Raw genomic sequence first — 23,743 nt, 5'->3', positions numbered from 1 at the left:
CCTTTGACATTCATAATTCTACCAACAGTCTCTTCAAAGCAATCTAGGCTCTTACTATTAAGCACCTGAAAACTCTCCAGCCTCTATCCATTAACCAATTCCAAAGCCACTTTCAAATTTTAGGTATCTGTTAGAGCAGCACCCCACTCTTTCAGTACCAAATTCTGTCTTAGTCATCTAGTGCTGCTATAACAGAAATACCACAAATGGGTGGCTTTAACAAGCAGAAATTTATTTTCTCAAATTTTAGGATACTAGAAAAGCCCAGATTCAGGGTGCCAGCTCTAGCGGAAGGCTTTCTGCCTCTGTTGGCTCTGGAGGAAGGCCTTTGTCTTTTTCAGCTTCTGCTCGTGGGTGATCTTCATGTCGCTTGGCATATCTCGTTCTCCCTCTCTGCTTACGTAATTTATTTTATATCTCAAAAGAGATTGACTCAAGACACACCCCACACTAATCCTGTCTCATTAACATAACAAAGATAATTCATTCCCAAATGGGATTATAACCACAGGCATAGAAGTTAAGATTTACAGCACATGTTTCTTGGGAATACAATTCAATCTATATTATTTCTTAAAACTTTAGCTTTCATATATATTTCAGCTCTGTTATTACAGCGTCCCAAAGCCAAGACAGTGCTCTCATTATAAATACAAGACTGTGACTCTGTGTCTTGTCAAATGGCTTATTTTTAACCAGCTGCCAAGTTCATTACTTGATCTTTCTAGCCATAAATATAATTGACTCCTGTTTGATGTTCTTTATGTAGATAGAATCTACTATATCACTTTATAGATTGAATAAGTGTAGGAAAGTGCCTGCTTCTACCTAGCACTACCCAGTGAGCCCATGGGCCAATAGTCCAGTTACATATTTGTGCCCACTGCAAGAACACTTAATATGCATCCTACTACTCAGTAGGCCGAACACAACTTTTCTTCCATAAATATATAGTTAATGAAATGTTTTCTTTTTTTCTGACTTTCATCTTTCTCCTATTCTGCATTCCTTTTCAAGGATAGGAGCAACCTTTTAAGTATGTTTTAATATTTGCTTTTATAATGTGGTAAACTATGTGATTCCCTTATAGCAAAGATTTTTTTAATTTTTATTTATTCCTTAGTTCTATACTTTAAAAATGCTAATAACTGTTTCAGTATCAATGTCACATTTGTACTGCATGAAGATGAACCTGTTTCTACAGTAAAAAGCTGACCTCAAAAATCCTTAATATAAACATCAGAAATGATTCCATCCTGCAAACTCAACACTGAATGCTCTGAGTAGTTGAATTTGTGAGTTGATGAAAGCAATTAAAATCTGACCTTCTCACCATGGGAAGAAAAAAAGAAGACCCTTACATGTCTTTATGGAAAAAGCCAATGCCTTATAGTCAGTTGAGGAGACAATGTCTCTTAAGAAATAAAGTTGTTTTCAGCTGAAAATTCCACATTATTACAAAGTGTTTTATTTCTTTGTCTAATGCCAACTAGAAAGTATTTTATTGAAATAGTAATCAGGGGTTTATTCAAAAGAATTTGTTTTCAAAGAATGAGAAGAAAACTTATGTAAAAAAAGTGTATGTGTCAGTGTGTACAATGTTTGTTTCAAAGCACATAATTCTGAAAATATTTTAAAGGGTTAACAGTTGCTTGACTTAATATAAAATATCTAGTCTCCTGAATGTCACCATCAACAAACTTCCCACTTCAACTTTATCTGATATTTAGGTTGATCGTCTTTCTGTCCCGATTCAGAAGGCATCACAGTCCATTTCTCACACCCAGGCAAGCCCATTCTGAGGGAGGCATAAGCCTAGGAATCACGGTGTTTTTCAATTCCTTTGTCAAGGCCCAATATGATGCCGCATGCTCTCCATCTTTTTTGAGTCTTTAGGAAAAGTGTAGAGAACCCAGGTGCCAAAAGGAGCGTTAAATAGACCCATAAACTAATTTTCATTGCAAGTCAGTGGCTCTTGCATCATTTACTAAAAGCACAGGACCCCTCAGGATTTCCTTAAGGTTTCATTACATAGTTCAAGATGACATTTTAAATGAAGAAAGACAACCTGGATTTTTCACTTCCTTAAGCAACCACTACCTCCCTCCTTGCTATGGAGAGTTTTGTTCATTCCAAGAAGTCACCTGTGTCTTGTAGAATCATCAGGCCAAGGATAGCAATATACTTCCAACCATATTAACACTTTTTTTTTTTTTAGGTCAACTTGATTAAAATATTATAAGTCGAAGGATATTAAAACTTTTTTTTTCTATTGTATGCACTAGGAGTAACTAATTTTGCTCTTGTATATCAAATGGAAGATAAAATGTTCAGAAAGCCAAAAGAACATTAAACAGCTATCTAAATCAGTTTCCCTCTATACATGACTATAATGATCAACTCAGGATAAAATTTTAATAATCTAATCTGTTTAGTAATCCCCTTTATTTGAATTATTTCACCTAAGTTTCACATGCTAAAGTAAAAGTCCATTTTCTCTGGAGCATTCTTCAGGAGCAATGCACTCCCTTTGATAATTCTATATACCCCCTAAATTTCAATGTAGTATTCTTTGTTTTTACACATTTACATTGTAATTAATCATATGTAATGGGTTCTACCTCTACATAGCAACTCAGGGTCTCCAATATGTTTAGATTTTAGAATTTATGATACATTCCAGTTGCTGTAACTCTTTAAAGATTTTCCAAAATTTAGTTGTGGACTCTGTTCACAAACAGGAGGGGATTTTTCAGCCAGCCCTTGCTAAGCAGAAACACAGAAAAGCACAGAAATAGGTTTTTCAGTTCATGTTATTCTAAGAAAGCCGTGTCCTTTTTGTTGATTTCTAGCTATCTGGAGTGGAAGTGCTGTTTCAAACAAGCAGATGAATTAGGGATCTGGCAGGTGATAGTTCATCCCCTCCTCCTTGCTGGTTCAGTAGATTGATGACAGAAAAATAACCAAGTGTTACAATTTCCACTGGGCTGTCTCCTCTCTATCCACTTGAATTCATATTTGTTGTAAGAAGAGATATGGTTACCAGGATGTGACAGTGCTTGGCTCAAAGACACAGCCACCACATTGATTTCTCTACTCAAAATCTCATCGGGGCAGAGAGAGACACCCAACTGACTAACAGATTGTGAAAAGAAAAGGTCAAGGAATTTTCTAGCTCATAGTTTTGTGCAAGATTCTTTTCCCTTTTAAAGCATCATGATATTTTCTCATGTATTTGTTCCATCAAAGATTTTTTTTTTTTTCCCCTAGTGAAGGTTTTTTTTCATACAAACCAAAGAATTCTCTTCCTGGATGGATATGAAAAGATTTTTTTTTAACCTATTTTCTGTAGTCTTTTTTATTCCTAAGTAAGTGCTATGTATAAAAGGAACTTTACTTGTTAACCTCCTAAGGGTGTATTTTCTGCAGTACTGTACTTGAAGCTAGAATTCTCTCTCTTGCCCTCTAGTGCAGATTGTCAATATGACATTGCTTATCCCTCCTGCCTCCTTCAGAGAGATTACCTATTCGATGCAACTATTGTGTCTTTCGTTGGTGCTTATCATTAATACTTTATCCATAGCAGAACAGGCTACAAAAGTAGAGAAATGAAAAAGAAAAAGGGGATTCAAAAGACTAAATGTAATGAGAATTCTGTACGGAAATGTTGATTAAAAGAGGTTTGTGCCCTTCTCTGTACCTGAGAATACTGCTGAGAAAAGAAAATTAAGTGCAAATCAAGAAATATCTGTCTGGGTCCTCACAGAAAGCTGAAGAGTAAAAAGAATATAAGGTCCTGGGTCCAGGATGTACCACCTATCACTTGTTGTTGTATGTCCTACACCTACAACAGGGTTTCTTTATTTTACACCAAGTTGCAGTTGCAAAATACTCATCAGTACATAAATGAGTGGGCTTTTCTTTTTTTTTCTTACAGACATAAAAAGTCATTTTCATAAATGAGAATTGGGAAAGTGATATTTTGAAGAAAGATTAAAAATGAGTAATTGTCACAAAGTCTTCTGTTCCCCTAGTGAAGGTTTTTTTTCATACAAACCAAAGAATTCTCTGTCTTTTCATGTCTATCATCTCAGTCTTCTTGGATCTATAGTCTACAATCTTTGGATCAATGCCAAGGTATGGGTGCTCAATGACAGCATGAAGATAGTTTTTATCAGTCTTAAAAAAAAAAAAACTCTATGGTTAATTAAGGTGACATTCAGTCTTTGTCTCATCTGTGTCCCAACCTAAGTCAATAATTTATAACATCCTTGACTGCATTCTAAATTGTATCAGTATGACTAAAATACATGAGCTTATATAATATATAATACAACCTCGAAACTAATGTTCGTATAGAAAGTTGTGCTAAGATAAAGTAATTAGGCTACAGCACTGATTCTCTATAGTCCCTCTCATTTCCTAAAAATAGCTGAGTCTAAAGGTGGTGGGAAAATCAGACCACAAAATAATTCAGGTGAACTGAAGCTTTAATTTTCACTACTTAGCCAATTTGATCAGGAGGCAATTATAAGTCAGGCGCTAAAAGTCTTAAATAACTAGAAGTTCTCAGTTATTTCTAAAAGATTAAATTAATGGCAGGCGTCATGTTCTATTGCTTAAGGCCAAGGCAAACATAATGGAAAGGGTATTGAAGTCATTTGGTATAGATATTTCCTAGCTTAAATTCTTGGACTCTGAAGAGTTAATTTCAATTAAACTTTTCTTTTTCAAGAAAAAAAAAAAATTTTCAAGAGGGTAGTTTAATCCAAGGTTTTTCAGTCTAAACACTATTGACATTTTGAGCCAAATACTTCTTCATTATGGGTAGCTGTCCTGTATTGTAGAATATTTAGAATCATCCATGGCTTCAACAATCTACATGCCAGTAGCACCCTTCTCTCAAGATGTGACAACCCAAAATATCTCCAGACATTGCTAAATGTCCCCTGGGAGGGCAAAATCCCCTCTCCCCAGTTAAGAATCACTGATCAAAACCAATATTTTAACTAATATTAGTAATAAGAACTATAGTAATAGTAACAGCCCAAGCAGTTTCTTCAATGAACACTATGAACCAGACACTGTACTAGGCACATTGTCTCTGTTATCTCTAATCCTCAAAGCAATCCCATGAGGTTTTATGCTATTATATAGATAAGAGAAAAAAACCCGCTGCCATTGAGTCAATTAAGCAACCTAGATATAAGTAACTTTTTCAATATCATATAGTAACTGGAAAAGCCAAGAATTGCATGCAGGTCAAACAGACTCTGAAAACATTATTTTTCCACCATAAACCTGTTGCCATCGAGTCGATTCCAACTCATAGAGACCCTATAGGACACAATAGAACTGAGCCCACAGGTTTTCCAAGGAGAGGCTGGTGGATTCAAACTACGGAAATTTTGGTTAGCAGCCCAGCTCCCGATTTTTCATAGTTGGTGCTTATCAAACCCCTGGTAGGAGGCATTTTGATGATTCCCATTTCTAAAGGACAGGTCAGTATCTGGTAACATCACTGTCATTTTGAAAGAGAGGAAGGCACTAATGAATCTCAAGTCACTTATCCAAAGACATACATAAACAGAACGTGTAACACTCAGTCCTGAGTGTGCCTCGATATATATCAGCAATTATTCAAAGGTTTGAGATGTAGAGGTGTATAATCAAGAGAGATGGAAAACTCACAGTTTAGCTGATGCCATTCACTGCAGTAATGCTCAAATCTGGAAATTAATGTAGGACATACTTAGACTGCAAATAAATGATCAGTGCAAGAAGCTTAAAATAAAACATGATCCTAACATTCTTATGTAAAAATATTCCATCACCTCTGCTTCATGACCCAGAATTTGTGATGTAAATAATTTACAATAATATAAGTGAGATATCACCTGGTTTGTTTGGACCTGAGATAAATTTAGGTTCAAAATGAGTGGCAAAACCCATGAGTTGCAGAGGAGAAAGGTGACTGTAACCAAGGAAAGGTGCATTTGATTTCTGACTCTTCTTTGACCTTGTCCCCTTCTTGGTCCCAATAAATGGCAATATCTAGTTGATATTTTTACACATGAAACCAGCCAGCCATCTTTTTAAGAGTCAGCCTTCGTTTTCTTTTTTCAGTTGTAGCAATCACATATGATAATATACAGATAAGCAGCATCTGCACATTTATTATTGATTTCTATTATATTTGTTATCGACAACGTAGAAAATGTGAACTCATCTCTATGTAGCATCCAACTTGTCTTAGACATTGACCCAAATAGAGAATCACGTGTAATACGTAGTATGTGGTCGTTAATTTACATATGCAATCATTAAGGATTTACTGAGCACCACCTGAGGGCTGGGAAACATGTAAAGTGATCAGGCTACAAAGATGACTAAGACACAATTCCTGGCCACAAGAAGACTGCTGTATTCATTCAGTAGACTTTATTTTTTTCAAATACGTCAATTGTCAATTTTCTCTGATCCTTACAGTAACCCAAAATGAGAATGTCAGGGATGACATGAATTAATGTCCAGAGATCTATGGTAATGAGTGTGTTTCCTATCACATCAGCCTTTATTTCCTCTGTGTATAGGATAAACATCTTTATTTGGTGACTGAACCAGAAACTCAGAGCTGCCTCAACAAAATGTCTGATTTGGAGAGTGACACAGATTAGACAAAGATCATAATTAACACTATGATGTTACACTTTTTCTGGGAGTGATAAAAACTACCTTCATGTTTTCACTGAACAACTATCCATTGGTCTTAACCTGATGATTTGGAATATAAATACAAGGGGATGAAGATGACAAATATGAAATCAAAGAAAAACAACAAAAAAAACCATTACTCACTTGGGCTTTAGAGATTTTGCCATAAATGGTTCTGCTTCTTAGAGACACAAAGTGACATGCGTTTAAACACACACACATATATATATTTATATATAAAATATGCATCTATATACTTAATGCAAATTAGTTTATTGATGTCAATCCCTATATTGCCCATTATTCAAATCAACTGCAGAACAAATGGAAGGTGCAGAGTAATTGGCTCTAAATACCATATATTCATTTAGGGCATTTCTTTAGCCCATATTAAGAGGCATCCTAATACCTATACCATAGAATTTCTAGCTAAAAAGAACCTTAGCAAGTATGCAGTCCATTTGTGTTTGAAAGATTTTAGCCATAACTCATGTATTCAAAGAGAATTATTAGAAGGCAATTCTCTATGAAACATAAATACAACAAACAATGCCAGAATTGCTCTGAGAATAGTGGCCCACCCCTCCATCCCTACACCATCAACAGAGGGGTCTGCAGAACACCTGGTTTTCAAGAGAGCATTGTTTGAATATTACTGATTCTAGTCCTGATTCTTCACTTCATAAAGAAAGACAATAATGGTCAGAAAGTGGTGGGACTTAGACAAGGTCATTTAGTAGCTACATGCAGACTGGATTTGAGTCAACTTCATTTAAAGTCCATAATACTAATAATTATGTTAACTTTCTTTTATCTGCTCTAAGTATATCACTGGGGACTATATTCCTACCAGATAACTGACTAACAATGGTTCAGGTCTCACTAGAGAACAAATGAGCCTGCTCGGTATTAGGAAAATCTTCCATTTATGTATAATTTCAGGTACAGAACTGTCCTCAAAGGATAGAACTAATGACCAGAATGTAGTTGTTTTCCCTTATCACGTCTTGTGTGGGCTGTTATTAGCCTTAATATTGGAGGGCTGGTTCATCCAACTGACACAAATACTAATGTTACTCTCACCTATGAGAATTAGCCACTGGAGAGGACTAGGCATCAGTTAGCTAAGGGAAGGCACACACACACCCAGCTAGCCCCATCCCATGATTTCAATGTATTTGTTTTAATCTTCTCCAAATATAATTTAAATCGCCTTTTCATTTGTTTATAGGCAAACCTCTAAAAAAGAAAATCAACTGTAGGAATTGAATATGAAATTCAGGTGACTCACTAACAGCACATCATTAGAAGAAGAGAAAAAAAAATGTTTGCAAGGGAATTAAATACATACCATAAAAGTGTTACTTTACAAATTGTTAATAACACCAAACTAAGTATCGACATGGGTGTGATCTCAATGCTTTTTAGGGCTATAGGATATTGGTAGTTATTGTCATTCTGAAAAAAACTAAGGAGGTCCTGTGCGTGCATGTGTGTGTTTATGTATGTACATGTGTCTAAAGTATGATTGTGTGTATATATACACATATATATGTTAATTTGAAGCTTATATATTTTTTTTCAATTTAATGAAAACCCTCTTCTACAGATTTATAAATTATGTAAACATATGTACGGTAGTCATTTTCTTTTTCAACACTTATGTTAAGGAAAGTGTTTCAAAGCCCTTCAGGAGAATTATTGCCCACTTAAAGCCAGCAGATCAAACCTGGACCAAATTTTACACAAGCCAGGAAATACAGCTGTTTTAGAACGAGCACTGAACCTGGCAGGAAAATACAAACCAATTGTTTCCTTATATCCAAGAGGAAAAAACAAATACGAGAGGGGGAGAGAGAGAGAGCAGTAAGGGAGGGTAGAAGGGGGAGGGAGTGAAAAGAAAAAAGGCAATTAAGCTAATGCAAGTTGGGTGTCACAAGGTTACAGATATTTCAAGAGCTGAGCAATTTACCGTCTGGAAAAGGAGAGGAGCTCTTGCATAAAATGTCCCCCAGTTCAGATTTATTATGCTTTTAGTTGTGTTATATGTGATACAATTAGCAGGAGGTGCCAATAAGGCGTTCTCTCAAGGACATGGTCATCCCATGCCATCTGTTATTAATTGCATTGTCCTTTCCACATCCAGCTAGAGGGGAAAAAGTTCTCTGAGAAACACCTGCAAATTCTCACTGCACAATGACTAGAATTTAAAAATACTTAAACAAAGAAGGAAGGATAGGTCAGACCTCTAAACTGCCCACCCTGAGTTGGAAAAGAAAGAATAACATATAATGACTCCCGATGCAATAGAATTTTCAATTACCGGGATCGTTTTTCTTTCATTATATTCTGCTACACTGATAAGATTTTCATGTAAAATAATATAATATGTAAATGAAAAAGAAATAATTAGAACATTCTCCTAGAAATGTAGTCACCCTCTCTAGGGCTTGGTGAAGATGCAAATGTTTTAATAGATTTTTACAAAAGCAGAAAACAAAGATAATAAAAATTGACGGTAAAAGATATTTTATTTCTTTTCTTTCTCTCTTCCTTTTTTTCAAGGTTTTGGCATTTGGGTTGATTCAAATCAGTTTTAAAAATCCAGTTCTGAAAATTAATATCCCTATAAATATGCAAATGCTTTCTCAATTTGGCATCTATTTTCATAGATACAATTTTAAAATCAGAATCACTAAAGGACGCTGTTAAAATACAAATAGCTATTAAAACAATTTAAACTAATTTCAGAAACACTAACTTACTTTCTTTCAACCATCTGTGCTTCCTGTTCTTTTCTCTGATTTCCACTCGACTTGTATCTGTGAAGCAGGCAACTGCTACAGCCAGTCTCCCTTGCTGTTCTCTTGTTCGAATAAGAATGAATACTCCCGAAGCTACTGGGTAAAGCACTTCACAGGAATGTTTTAAGACTCCTTTACGACCAATAATTTAAAACATTTTTTAAAAACGCATTGACATTCTTTTGAGGGGCTGAGGTAAGGAAGTATTTTGAAGGCAATAAATGCTATTTAACTGATACTTTCCTAGAAGAAAAACAAAGAGTTACGTAGCCTAACTACCTCTGGTTCACCCGGCAGTTAAATTACCTACCTGGTCTCATGTATCTAGCTATATTAAGTTCAACTAAATTATATTTACTGAAACTTGGCAACAGAAAATAAAACCTTCCTCAGACGAGTGTTCCCAGGGCTAATGTGAGAAAAGATAAAAACAGGGGAACATTTTCTTTACACAGGGTTTCAAACACCGAAGTTAGAAAGTGCACTACACTTGCAACATATTCCTAGATTAAAAATCTGGAGAAAAATTATATTTTTTTGTATCAAAAAAATCAAATACTAAAAGATCATTTTGAAATCTGGTTACAATTGACTCTTTTTATTGAAAGACACAATTCCCTTGCACCAGGGTCCTCAGAAACCTCTCACTTCTGTGTACTAAGCATACTTCTCTGTTTGAGCATATTGATTATCTTTATCTTCTTGCATTTGTTGATTCTTTTGAGATATGATTCACTTTGCCCTCAGTTAAGAATAAATCCATTTGCTGCCATAATCCCAGTCATTTATTTCTTTTTTTAATTTAAAGTATGTGATTCAATGGCTATATTACGAAATTAATTAAAGGATCTAGAATAACCCTCCCACAGTGAATATGACGGACGTCAAAGCTTCCATTCTCATGACCTGTATTTTAGATATATTTAGTTGGACCACATGATCGTACTGTTTTGTATTGTTATTTTCTTTCTTTCAGAGAAAGAATACATCCAAAGCTTATCATTATTAAAAAATAATAAAGAACATCAAAATAAAATAATGCATGCATGAGCACATTGCATAAGTAACTACATCAATGCTGTCCAACTAATGATTTTTAGTGGCATGAACCCTGCAACCATCAATCAAAATATCAAAACTGCTGAATTACCTTCTTTTCCTTTCCTTTGCTTCCTTGCTTATATCCTGTTACTCTTTGATACTACATTTTAGTTGACAGCAGAGCCAAGCAAGTAACTTTAGCGTCCCCGAAGTGCATCAGTATAGACTGAGTATGAATCTTTCCTAGCGAAAGATTCACATTAGAGTAACAATCTGATAAACTGTTCTCTTAAGAACCTAGCCTTAGGTCCTTAGTCACCAACACGCCAGATCTCAGAATGCACACTGAATAGTTCATCGGAAAAAGATACGTGTTTTAGTCAGCCACAGCTCACTATGAGATAATAATACTCCAGGACTGTAAAAAATGCTAAAGAAATCTTAAATAGCAATCCCAAATGTGGAGCAGACCCTTGACATGTGCAAATTAAATACCCTTGCTTTTAACTATTCATAGGTGACCAGGGAAGTACATGATACGTATTAATTTAAATGGCAATAATAATACCTACCTCATATCTGAAGAGTAAATGAAATAATATATTTATATTTAAATAAAGCAGCCACTCTATATTGGATCCTATTTGATGTATAAAACCCTGTTGCTGTCGAGTCGATTCCAATTTAGAGTGACCCTATAAGACAGAGTTTCCATAGAGTTTCCAAGGAGTGTCTGGTGGATTTGAACTGCTGGCCTCTTAGCAGCGATATCACTTAACCACTCCACCACCAGGTTTCCATGTGGTATATAGGACCATAGTAAGTCACCCAAAGTTCACTTCTTAGAAAGTTTTTGTTTAACTTTTGGGGAATTTTTAACATCTCAGATGTATTTTTCAAGAGTACAAGGGTTTATATCATAAAATCCAGGAAAAAAAAAAATCAGATCGTATAGTAACAGAACAGAGGGGTGGAAGCTCAGATTTTCGTCAGAAAAGAAAAAGGTTTGAGATCTGGCTCTCCTGTTGAGAAGATGCAAGTCCTTAGGCTAGTGATAAATCTGGACTCCACTTTCTTCATTGAAGAAATAACAGAATGAAATTTGCTGTTTGAGGGTTCTGGACCAAAAGGGGGCTGAATGAGCTGAAGCCTTATTAGAGTGTCTCCCACATAAAACATTCTAAATTCTTATTAGCTGGGGGTGATAGTAACGTAAGAGTAGCTATTAATAATCCCACTGAGCACTGCACTAATCTTCCAGGAGTCTTTAGTATATTCTGTCATAGTATATACAAGGAGATATTTGTAAATCAGTATGGCTGCATAACTTGTTCTTGGAAAACAAAGTCAATTGAGAATAAGTGAATGCTTTGCCCAGACAGTAGACTATGCAAGAAGGTGATGACTCCTGCAAGCCAATGTTTAGTGTGATTAATGATAGGAAATATTAAGCAATTCTTTGAAGTCCCGATGTTAAAGCTAGCACCAATGAGAAAAAGCTATTCAGATTTTATGCTAATTTAAGGAAAATATATTCAAGAATTCATTTGCAAAAGTTAGAGTATTGTCATACTGGATGACAGAATGCACTAAATAACTTGTAATTCTAAATTTCTATAATTTCTCAGAGTCTTATGAAGATACTATAGCCATTTTCTTCATTCATCCACTTATTTATTGAGCACAAAGGAAAAGAAAGCCTAATGCTAGCTGAGTACTATGATACCCAAAACCCACTGCCATCGAATTGATCCTGACTCATAGCAACCCTATAGGGCACAGGCGAACTGCCCTCTAGAGTTTCCAAGGAGTGCCTGGCAGCTTCTAACTGCAGACCTTTTGGTTAGTAGCCGTAGCACTTAACCACTATACCACCAGGGTTTCCGAGTACTGTGATAGATACTATTAAAACTTCTGTCAATATTAGACAATATTTTTTGTGCACTTACTATGTATCTACTATGGTTCTAAATGGTACATATGTTATTGTTGTTGTTAGGTGTGATCTAGTTAGTTGCAACTCATAGCAACCCTATGTACAACAGAACAAAACACTGCCTAGTCCTGCACCATCCTCACCGTAGTAGCTATGTTTGAGCCCACCATTGCAGCCATTGCATCAATCCATCTCATTCAGGGTCTTCTTCTTTTCTGCTGACCCTCTACTTTATCAAGCATGATATCCTTCTCCACGGGTTGGTCCCTCCTGATAACATTTCCAAGTACATGAGATGAAGTCTCACCATCCTTGCTTCCAAGAAGGATTCTGACTGTACTTCTTTGAAGACAGATTTGTTCATTCTTCTGGCAATAAGTGGTATATTCAACATTCTACACCAACACCATAATTTGAATGCATCAATTCTTCTCCAGACTTCTTTATTCATTGTCCAACTTTTGCATGCGTATGAGGTGACTGAAAGTACCATGGCTTGGGTTGGGCATGTCTTAGTCCTCAAAGTGACATTTTTACGTCATTAATAATCATAATATCCCTATCATTATCCTCATTTTAAAGATGTAGAACCAGCCACAAAAAATTTAAGTGGCAGCTTGCCTAAGCTAGAATTTGGCAGACTGGGATATCATACTGGAAAAAAGAAAATCATATATAAAAAGTAACAGTGATCTGGAAAGATCATAATAAAACATACCCTTTAACCTAGCCATAACCTACACTTACAGAATTCTTACAGTTAATTTCTTTTTTTTTTCTAATTTAGTCCTGCTTTTCCCCACAGACAGATAAGTGCTAAAGAAAAACTTTCAATGTTAACTGAAACTTTTATATACCAAACTATCCTGTTAAAAAAAAAAAAGTGGTTTTTGAAAAATATCTTCCAAGGATGAGTTAAAGTTCAATGTGCCTGCCTTACTGCATTATATCTTGAACACACTGACTCAACAGATTTCATTATGAATAATAAGTAAGCAATGTACATTAATGTATAAGACCTTAGGAGGTTGTCCAAAATTTTTCTGGAATTGCTAAAGTTTTGATGATTTTTATACTTAAATTTTAAGGTGAGGGAAGTGGAAATAAAAAGAAAATAGATTTTAATTGAGCATTTGTTCAATACACTGAGTGAGCCAAGGGTTCTTTGCTTTTCCAATTGAACCATTTTCTGAATCTTTACAGCTACTTCACTATTGCCCCCTTTGCAGTAATAAAGAGGTTACAAAGCTTTCATTGTTCCCCTTTATATATGCTGTGCACAAACCTCTACTTTTTACCTCATCCACAATCTGTTTAAAAGTTGAAGCTAAATTGAAGTCCATTAGAAAAGGGAATTAAAAGAAATAATATCTGTATCTGAAAAACATCCAAGGACTTTATAACATTTATTTTCTTTCTGGTTTACAGTTTTGATTCTCTAAAATTCTAGAGAGTTTTGGAACAAATCTGTGTACTTTTAGTGTTCTGTCCCAAAACTAAAATGTAGTTCCCATTGATGAGATTTTATTATCAAGCTGAAGGTTGACATCTGTAAGAGATGACATAAAAATTACCCCCACACACCATAAATCATTGCAATTGTCTACCTGTGAATCAAAAAAAAGGGAAGAAAGAAAAAACAATTGGAAGAAACAAAATGCCTCTCTACCAAGTGCAAAGATTGTTTAAGGACAAGGTAAGGACTAACACAGGAGAAGAAAAAGAGATCAGTCCGTTAACATAGAATGGAGCAAGGGAAATAATGTGCCACAGTGATTGTGCCACAAGGGAACAGAGGGGAAGACCTCTCTGTTAACACAGAATAGAGCAAGCAGCTTGACATCAGCAAGACACTGAGATGAACAGAAATGAAATAGATCATGTCCCTATTCCTAACCTTAATCATACAGAAAACCCTAATCATAATTCCTTACACACTAACCCCTCATCCTAACCTCGACAGAAATGCCAGCTTCCTGAATTGGAACACTGATTTCCCAAACAGATGTCAGACATTAGCCACTGGCCCCAGCTGCCATCAATATTAATCAGCTAATCTTAACATTAGCAAAACATATGCATCTTAAGGATGAACTTGTGCTATTACGTGGAGGACAATTATTAGGAAATTCAAATAATCAGAATGATGTCAGCACATCTATTGTCAACTAAAATAACCTCTCTCTAAAAAAAAAAAAAAAAGTTTCTTTCCTTGGCTTATTAAGAACATTATTGTCTTAGTCATCTAGTGCTGCTATAACAGAAATACCACAAGTGGACAGCTTCAACAAAGAGAAATTTATTCTGTCACAATCTAGCAGGTTAGAAGTCCAAATTCAGGGCATCAGCTCCAGGGGAAGGCTTTCTCTGTTGGCTCAGGAGGAAGGTCTTTGTCATCAATCTTCCCCTGGACTAGGAGCTTCTCTGTGTAGGAACCCTGGGGTCCAAAGGATGCACTCTGCTCCCCACACTGCTTTCTTGGGGGTATGAGGTTCCCCTCTTTCCTGGCCCCTGCTCGCATCTCTTCCCTTTTATCACTTGTAAGATAAAAGGTGGTGCAGGCCACACCCCAGGGAAACTCCCTTTACATTGGATCAGGGATGTGACTTTAGTAAGGGTATTATAATCCCATCCTAATCCTCTTTAACATAAAATTACAATCACCAAATGGAAGACAACTACACAACACTGGAAATCATGGCCTAACCAAGTGGACACATATTTTGGGGGACACAATTCAATCCATGACAATTATTGTCACTTAGAATTGATATGCTTCAGTTTTCCAAATACATGGTAACGACACATGAAACATTTCATCAATCAGAAAAAATAGAGATTTTCTTAAACTAGTGATTACCTTTTATACTGACAATATCAAGAGGGCTTCAATTACTAATTTGCAATGGGTTTTTTAATAGTTATTATCTATGGAAACATGCCCTGGTTGCGCAGTTGTTAAGCTCCTGTGAAGATCACAGCCTTGGAAACCCTATGGGGCAGTTCTACTCTGTCCTATGGGCTCACTATGAGGCTGAATGAACTAATGACAAAGGATTTTTATTATTTATGTATAGGCATTTCTAAAAAAACTATAGCAAGAGTACATTTGTATGCATGGAACTTCCTGACCATCTGCATATTGGCTGGATTTTTCTATCCTTTTATTAGTAGTTGAACAAATAAGTACACAAGAAATATGTTCTGATTTTGTTTTTTTTTAAATAAAATTAGTTTACTTAAGAAAAGTAAAATCATTTAGTGGCCTGTTATAGATTGAACTGTGTCCCCCAAAAATGTGTATCAACATGGTTAGGCCATGATTCCCAGTACTGTGTGGTTGCCCACCATTTTATCATCTGATGTGATTTTCCTATCTGTTGTAAATCGAACCCCTATGATGTTAGTGGAAACCCTGGCGTGGTAGTGGTTAAGAGGTACAGCTGCTAACCAAAAGGTCGGCAGTTTGAGTTCACCAGGTGCTCCTTCTATGTGGCAGTTCTGCTCTGTCCTATAGGGTCACTATGTATCAGAATCAACTCTATGGCAACAGGTTCATTCGGTTAGATGACGTTAATGAGGCTGGATTAGAGGCAATTATGTTAATGAGGGCAGGACTCAATCTACAGGATTAGGTTGTATCTTCAATCTCTTTTGAGATATAAAAGAGAGGAGGGAGAACAGAGACAGAAGGACCCGCTACCATCAAGAGAGCAGAGCTGGGAATAGAGCACATTCTTTGGACCCAGGGTCTCTGTGCTGTGACGCTCCTAGACCAGGGGAAGACTGATGGCAAGGACCTTCCCCCAGAACTGACAGAGAGAGAAGGCTTCCCCTGAAGCTGGTGCCCTAAATTCGGACTTCTAGCTTCTAAGCTATGAGAGAATAAATTCTCTTTGATAAAGACATTTACTTGTGGTATTTCTGTTTTAGCAGCACTAGATAACTAACACATGGCCCAAAAAGGGAAATTTTATCCAAATTTTGACATCAAAATAGCCTAAATTCTGCCTTTCATCTGATCTAGTATGTCTGTGTCCACTTCAGATTATCTGGTAAACCCTCCAAATTGTGTGCTTTTTTCCTTTTCTTCATATGCCACCATGTATAATTCCATGGACAATTAAGCAACCACAAGCACTTTTGTGGTTACTGCAGCTAACTGCAACAATAATCATAATAAATTATTTCTTCTCACGATGCAACATGAGTCAGACTCTGATGTAATTCTCAGGCACCCTCTTCACTAGCTGGACTAAAGAAATGAGTTCTGTTATTTGAAAGTACAAAATGTGATGGGATCACAAGCAATTATATCCACTCACATAACATATACGTGCCAAATGGCTACTATATGCTATACACTGTATTAGGCTCTGGAGATACATAATTCATTAGGATAAACAAAGCTCCTGCCTTTACAGGGCTTCAAGTCTATAGACAGAGCACAAGTGGGTCGCAGCCCTGATATCTGCCATACAGAAAGTCATTTCTATATACTTGAAGATCAATCTCTATAACAGATAATATAAGAAAAAGAGAGATGTAGACATGTGAACAAGAGTTGTATCACGAATACAACAAAAGTTGTATCATGCTAATGGCTCAGAATGAAAAAAAAGAATGGCTAAGAAGATGGTGGTAAATTAATATGCATTCATCGGACTTCCTCCAGGCAGAGAGGAATCTGCTCATATCAGAACAAGTTATTGAAAGAAAATGAAGGTCAAGTTATAAGAGAAAGGACATAGTAAGGAGGCTTTGGGGTTCCCTACCACAGTGATGTTTTGGCCTCCCATGGTTTTCACTTATGCTAAAAATGCAGCCTCAATTACCAGAGTGATAATTGAGAATTGGTTTTATCCATGAGCATGGCAAGAGTCATTAAGAATGGTCACAGTCACAGGATGTTAGCAATACCAATTTTGGTCCTTTGTATACAGCAAAAGCTAATGAGCTATCTACAAAGTGTGTCACCTACATCCATGTACCTAAATCAATTTTTCTTTTTTAGAAGTGAAATAGACACATCATGGCATTGGCACTGCTTGCTCAAGAAAATTGGACCTTTATTCTGTTTCCTTTATATAAGTAATTCGATTTCAAACTAAAGAGCATCGTTTGAAAGAGAAGGGGAACTCTGGGATTCCACAGGCAAAGAGAAAGCATGGGCCTATGTAATACCGTACCACTTCATTACATACATGCCAATACATTTTCAATTCCTAAGGTATTCCTAAGGTAGGTTGGGTTTGGGTAAGGTATTTTTATTTGTAAACACACATAATATTTATATACATTTTTTACTTTTGCTCCCAAACTTGGAACCTTCCCTGGAGGGAAATACTTAGGAAGGGTATGATTTCTCTGAGGAATATTTGCCTGCTCTTATAAATGTTTTGATGTATCAACCATATACTAATAAACACACTCCCATAAAGGCATATTTTAGAAGTCATGCTGGGTTATATGGACATTAGTCAAAGGGTCTAAATCAAATCATGATTCAGAAGGCCTTTAAAAACAATAGAGAATAAAGTAATGTAACTCTTATCTTTTCTGATAAGTGCACACTCATCATCCCAGTGTTCTCATAAAACTGCCAGATTAAAAATGCTGAGAAATTCTAACCTTAAAGAGAGACTACAGAAATATCCAGTCTTGTCTTTTCTTTCTACATATTTTACTCAAGTATTTCACAATCACTTATATACATTTTTCGAGAATGCAAGTACACAGAGTTCCATGAGAAAACATTTGCTCAAAAAGAAGATGGTTAACTATCTTCTAAGAAATAAGCAGAACCAGAGGATCTTGAAGGTGACCTCTATATTCACCATGACATATTTAAGTTCTATAAAAAAGAAAATACTTCTTTGACTTTCCCGTTTTTCCAGATTAGAGAGAATCACTTCATAATACTTACCAGTGGGCAAGGAATGTGAACTACATAACCTAGAAGAAGACAAAGAATTCCCTGGAAAGAATTAAGTGTGAACGACCACACCTAAAGCTGGGAGGTAAACTAAGAGTAAGGCTAATGGAACTTAATTGTCAAAGCAGTTGTCTCTTTGTCCGCGTCACTTTGCCAGATCAACAGAATGGTCCTGCCTGCTACCTCTCCTCCCTCCTCTGCATTTTCTATCTTTAGGGTTGAAAACACATGGTCTCTGTTAAGCAGATGTCTAAGTATTGTATGGGCATTAATTCTGAAGGATTCATACAATTATTCATTTACTCGACAAATATTTACTAAGTGCTAATTACATGCCTGGCACTGGAAGTCACACATCCTCTCTTCATGGAGGTTACCGTCTAGTTAACACAGTTAACAAATTATACTTCCGGTTAAACATGGATGGCTGCCTACACATATTTATCTTATCTCCCTCCCCAGACTCCACCCACGTGACAGTAAGTTAGTATCACCTCAAAGACAGAAAGCAACAGAACATAAAACAGCAGACGAGTCATGTCCACTTGTGGGGAAGATGAAATCATATGGAGATGCGATAACTGGCTTAAAAGAGCAGAAGAAATAATAACACAAATGCCTATGGGGTTGGGGAGGGACACTGAAATAAAGGAGCTAATTCATCCCACAGAAATTCTGACAGGCTCCACAATTAATAGAACTGGTACAGATAAAGGCAAAGATGAGCATTGGGGGTGAAAACAGGGTGATGTTTGAATTTGTATAGGGAGCAATGAGATCCATCAGGTCTCCTTCCCCAGTGATTTGGATTATAATGTACTTAAAGGACTGTGTCAGTGATTTCAACTCAGATGAAAATAAACAAATCAATTATTTTAATAATGAAGATTTAAGATTATAAAATAAGTGCAAAGAGCTTTAGAAGTTTCAAGTTCATTTGTGTTTCTATTTTAGGACTATGCCAATCTCTTAAACTCAACAATCTTGCTCTTCTCAATACCGTCACACTAGACTATTCCTTTAACTCAGTATGTATGGTGACGTTCCTGATCACAAAGGTCAGTGGTCCAACACAGTCCCAAGTTAACTAGCTCAGCATTGTTCCCTGTCTCCATTTCTTCCCTGCATCCTATACCCTCTTCCTCCTCACTCTAATGGAATTTGGCTTCTACTGTGTGCACTCTGAAAATTGCTTTCCATCAATTCAAAAATATCCTTAAACTTGCCAAATCTAATGGACATTTAATTCCTATCTTCCTGCACTTCCCAAACTGCTTATTTTACATTGATCACAGCCGTTTATTGAGCTTATTTACTCGTTTAGTTCCTATGGAACCATTCTTATGTCTTTGGTGAAAATAGGTCAAAGGCCTACCCACAATTGCTTGACAATAAAGCTTTTCAGGGGACCCAGGCTATGAAAAAAGAAAAAAAAAAAAAAAAGAAATGGCAAACAAAGAGGCTGAATTTATTTACTTTTCTGTTATTCTTAAATTTTACTATTTTTGTTCGATGCCGTTAAGGCAGATCTGAATGAGAGCAACCCCTATGTACAACAGAATGAAACACTACTCAATCCTGCCCCATCCTCACAATCATTGTTATGCTTGAGTCCATTGTTGCAGCCACTGTGTCAATCCACCTCCTTGAACATCATCTTATTTTTCACTAGCCGTCTACTTTTTTTTTTTTCTACTTTACCAGTCCTTCTCCAGGGACTGGTCCTTCCTGTTAACTTTAATCTTTTCTCCATTTATCATGATGTTGTTTTTTGATACAGTTATGAGGATCTTTGTTTTTGTTATGTTAAGGTGTAACCCATACTGAAGGCTGTGGTCTTTGATCTTCATCAGTGTTTCAAGTCCTCTTCACTTTCAGCAAGCAAGGTGTGTCATCTGCATATCGTGGGATGTTAATGAGTCTTCCTCCAATCCTGATGCCCTGTTCTTCTTCATATAGTCCAGCTTCTCATATTATTTGCTAAGCATACAGATTGAATAAGTATGGCAAAAGGATATAACCCTGACCCACACCTTTCCTGACTTTAAACCACACAGTATATCCCTTGTTCTGTTCAAGGGACTGCCTCTTGATCTATGTACAGGTTCCTCAGGAGCACAATTAAGTACTCTGGAATTCCCATTCTTTGCAATGTTTTCCATAATTTGTTGTGATCCACACAGTCGAATGCCTTAGCATAGCCAATAAAACACAGGTTAATATCTTTCTGGTATGTTCTGCTTTCAGCCAGGATCCATCTGATATCAGCAACGATAACCTGGTTCCATGTCCTCTTCTGAATCTGACTTGAATTTCTGGTAGTTTCTGTCAATGTACTGCTGCAGCTGCTTTTGAATAATCTTCAGCAAAGTTTTGCTTGTGTATGATATTAATGATATTGTTCAATAATTTCCACATTCAGTTGGATCACCTTTCTTTGGAATAGGCATAAATATGTTACACATCATAATTATATGTATGACTAATCAACACCATTATGTCTGTGGAGAGGAAAACTTCTGTCTGGGTTCTACCCTAGACAAACTAGGGGAGGAATACACATAGCTTGGAAATCATAGACTTGGAGAAATGTAGCCCTGGACATCAACTTTGTATAAAATATTTGGAAGTGACTACCAAACTCACCTTCTTGTAAGGAGGTGACTGTGTGAGTGTGTCTGTTTCGGTCACGTTAAAAGAGGGGCATCTTTGGAACTGAGGAATTTGTATGTTTGTTACAGGTAAAGAATGCAATCAATTGTGTAAATTAATACAATCAGTTCAAAAGTAGATTTTTAAAACTAGGTTTAAAAAGCCACTTTAGCATCATAAAGTCAGAATCAACTTGATGGCAGCAGATTTGGTTTGGATTGGTTTAGTTAAGTTGGAGAAATGCACTCTTTCTGATCCAGTTATCTTACTCCTCTAAATTATATGCAACAGAAATGTGTATGCTAAGAGTCATGTACAAAAATGTTCACAGCAGCATTACTTGTGATAGTTTCAAAATGGAAAAAGAAACTAATGTTCCTCAATATTAAAACAGGTAAATACACTGTAGCATATTCATACAATAGGATAAAACCACACCAAACGCACTGCTGTTGAGTCGATTCCGATTCGGATAGTATACAATAGTGACAATTAATGAATTACAGTGATTCAAAACAATATATGTAAATATCAAAAATATTGCTAAGCAAAAGAAACCAGAACCAAGAAAATACATTCTAATTATTCCAGTTATATACTGTTCAAAAACAGACATAGTAATAACACGTACAGTTTTTAATAGATTAATGCTTCAGTAGTAAAACTGTGTGGGGAAGGAGCAAGTACCTTAATTGTCATAAAAGTCAGGAGGGATAAATAGAGGTTGGGAAGAAGCACAATGGCGATGTCTAGGAGCTAAATATGTTTTATTTCTTGACTTAGAAATTATCTGGCTATTCACTTAGTCATAATTCATTATCCTATACTTTTTTTTTGGCATTTTTCTGTAAATGTGTTATATTTCACAACCCCAAAGAAGTTTTAAAATAATGGTCCTTTTATTCTTTTTTCTTATAGCCACATTGAAATTAAAAAGTCAAATAAAGATAGAATTTACTAATTATTTTACATAGAAATATCTGAAGAAGTCTATATGAATCAGAAAAGCAAAAGATCAAAATCTTTGGTAACTTCCATATGGAGATGTGTGGTTTAGTCTTTGCCAATGTATTGATCTTTCATTGCATAAATACCAAGAGTAATTACTTAAAATTGTATAGGTATTATTTCTCTGAAAGGTAAAAACACAAAAATCATTATTCTTATGAATTTAAATCTATGCTATTTCTTTCCAGTTCATAAGATAATTCTCAAGAAGAGGTATTGCCGGACAATACGATATATCAAACAAGTGAGAAAATAAGTCATTTGTTTCATTAGAAAAAAACAAAAAACATTGCCTGAGACAGACCGCTATTATAGTACTGTTCACTTTGCACTGACTGGGCAGATTCAGAATTCATTCCTTCATGGACAGTTAAGCAAATATGCCCTAAATTACCTGCTGAACGTATTCATATTACTATTTTCATTTAATTCTAGTAAAAAAGGAAAAAATGTTTGGCATGTATAGTTTACTAAATACAGGGATACAGATGTCCTATTCAGGGAGATAGTTATCAGGTTTTTACTTCCTAACAGTTATTTTCAGATTCCAAGGCAAAACGTTTTTTCAAACATTTTCAAATATATCAATCATAAAATATTGTTTCTTAGAGTCATTTCTAGATTTCTAAAAGTACTTTAAACACATTTTAAAGTATTTGATAAGTGTGTAACAAATGTGTTTATAAAAATGTAGGAACCCTCACAAATGAATGCAAACTTGGGAAAATTATAGTTTGTCACCGTGAAACATGAATTTATGATATTTTAAGACTCCAGTTTTATCATTTCAATCAATCTATTATGAGTCTAACAATACTTTAATAAATAAACTAAAATGCTTTCATTATATATATATAATGAAAGCATTTTAGTTTATTTATATATATATACACACATACACACACACACACATATATATATATATATATATATATATATATATATATATATATATATATAGGCTTGTAAAGGCAGAAAATATCCCTAGAGTTAGAATGAACAATATGTTACTTTACGATTGTTTTTTACTTAGGCTATAGGAGACAAACTCCTGTACAAAACATACATCACTGGTGTTTGAATTCAATTTTTTTTTTGTAGATCTTATGCTACAACAAGGAATGTGTTCCTCATAGGATGTGATTACAATCTGTATCTTAGTATTAAAAACACACAGACAACAGTGTATTACTTTGAGTCAGTAAATACAATTATTAAGCAATTAACCAACAGGCTTTTATGGATGGTAATTATCTCTGTTTAAAGAAACACATCACTTGGATAACTATACACACACACATATATTGTGTTTTACTAGATATTCTGTGTGTCTTATGAATACTACAACCTGCTGCATTAAATTCTAAGCTAGAGACAGTAAAAAGTTTGCTCAATTAAAGTTAACATTCCTAACTAGAATTAATTCAATAAAAATTAACTTTTCTTATTAAGTTACGAAGAAAACCTCCACCAAAGTGATCAATATTTTCTTGACTAGAATTATTATTCTTAGTAATGAGCAGTGTTCAGTGAAAATGAGGATTTAATATGTAACCAATTAGTAAAAAAATTAAGTCAATTACCAAACACAATTTTCCATGTTAAACATTAATTAAACTATGGAGTATTTTTAATAAATTTAATACAGAAAAA

This window comes from Elephas maximus, chromosome 9, assembly GCF_024166365.1.
Source record: "Elephas maximus indicus isolate mEleMax1 chromosome 9, mEleMax1 primary haplotype, whole genome shotgun sequence".
Lineage (NCBI taxonomy): Eukaryota > Metazoa > Chordata > Mammalia > Proboscidea > Elephantidae > Elephas > Elephas maximus.
Note: the sequence above shows the minus strand (reverse complement) of the source record.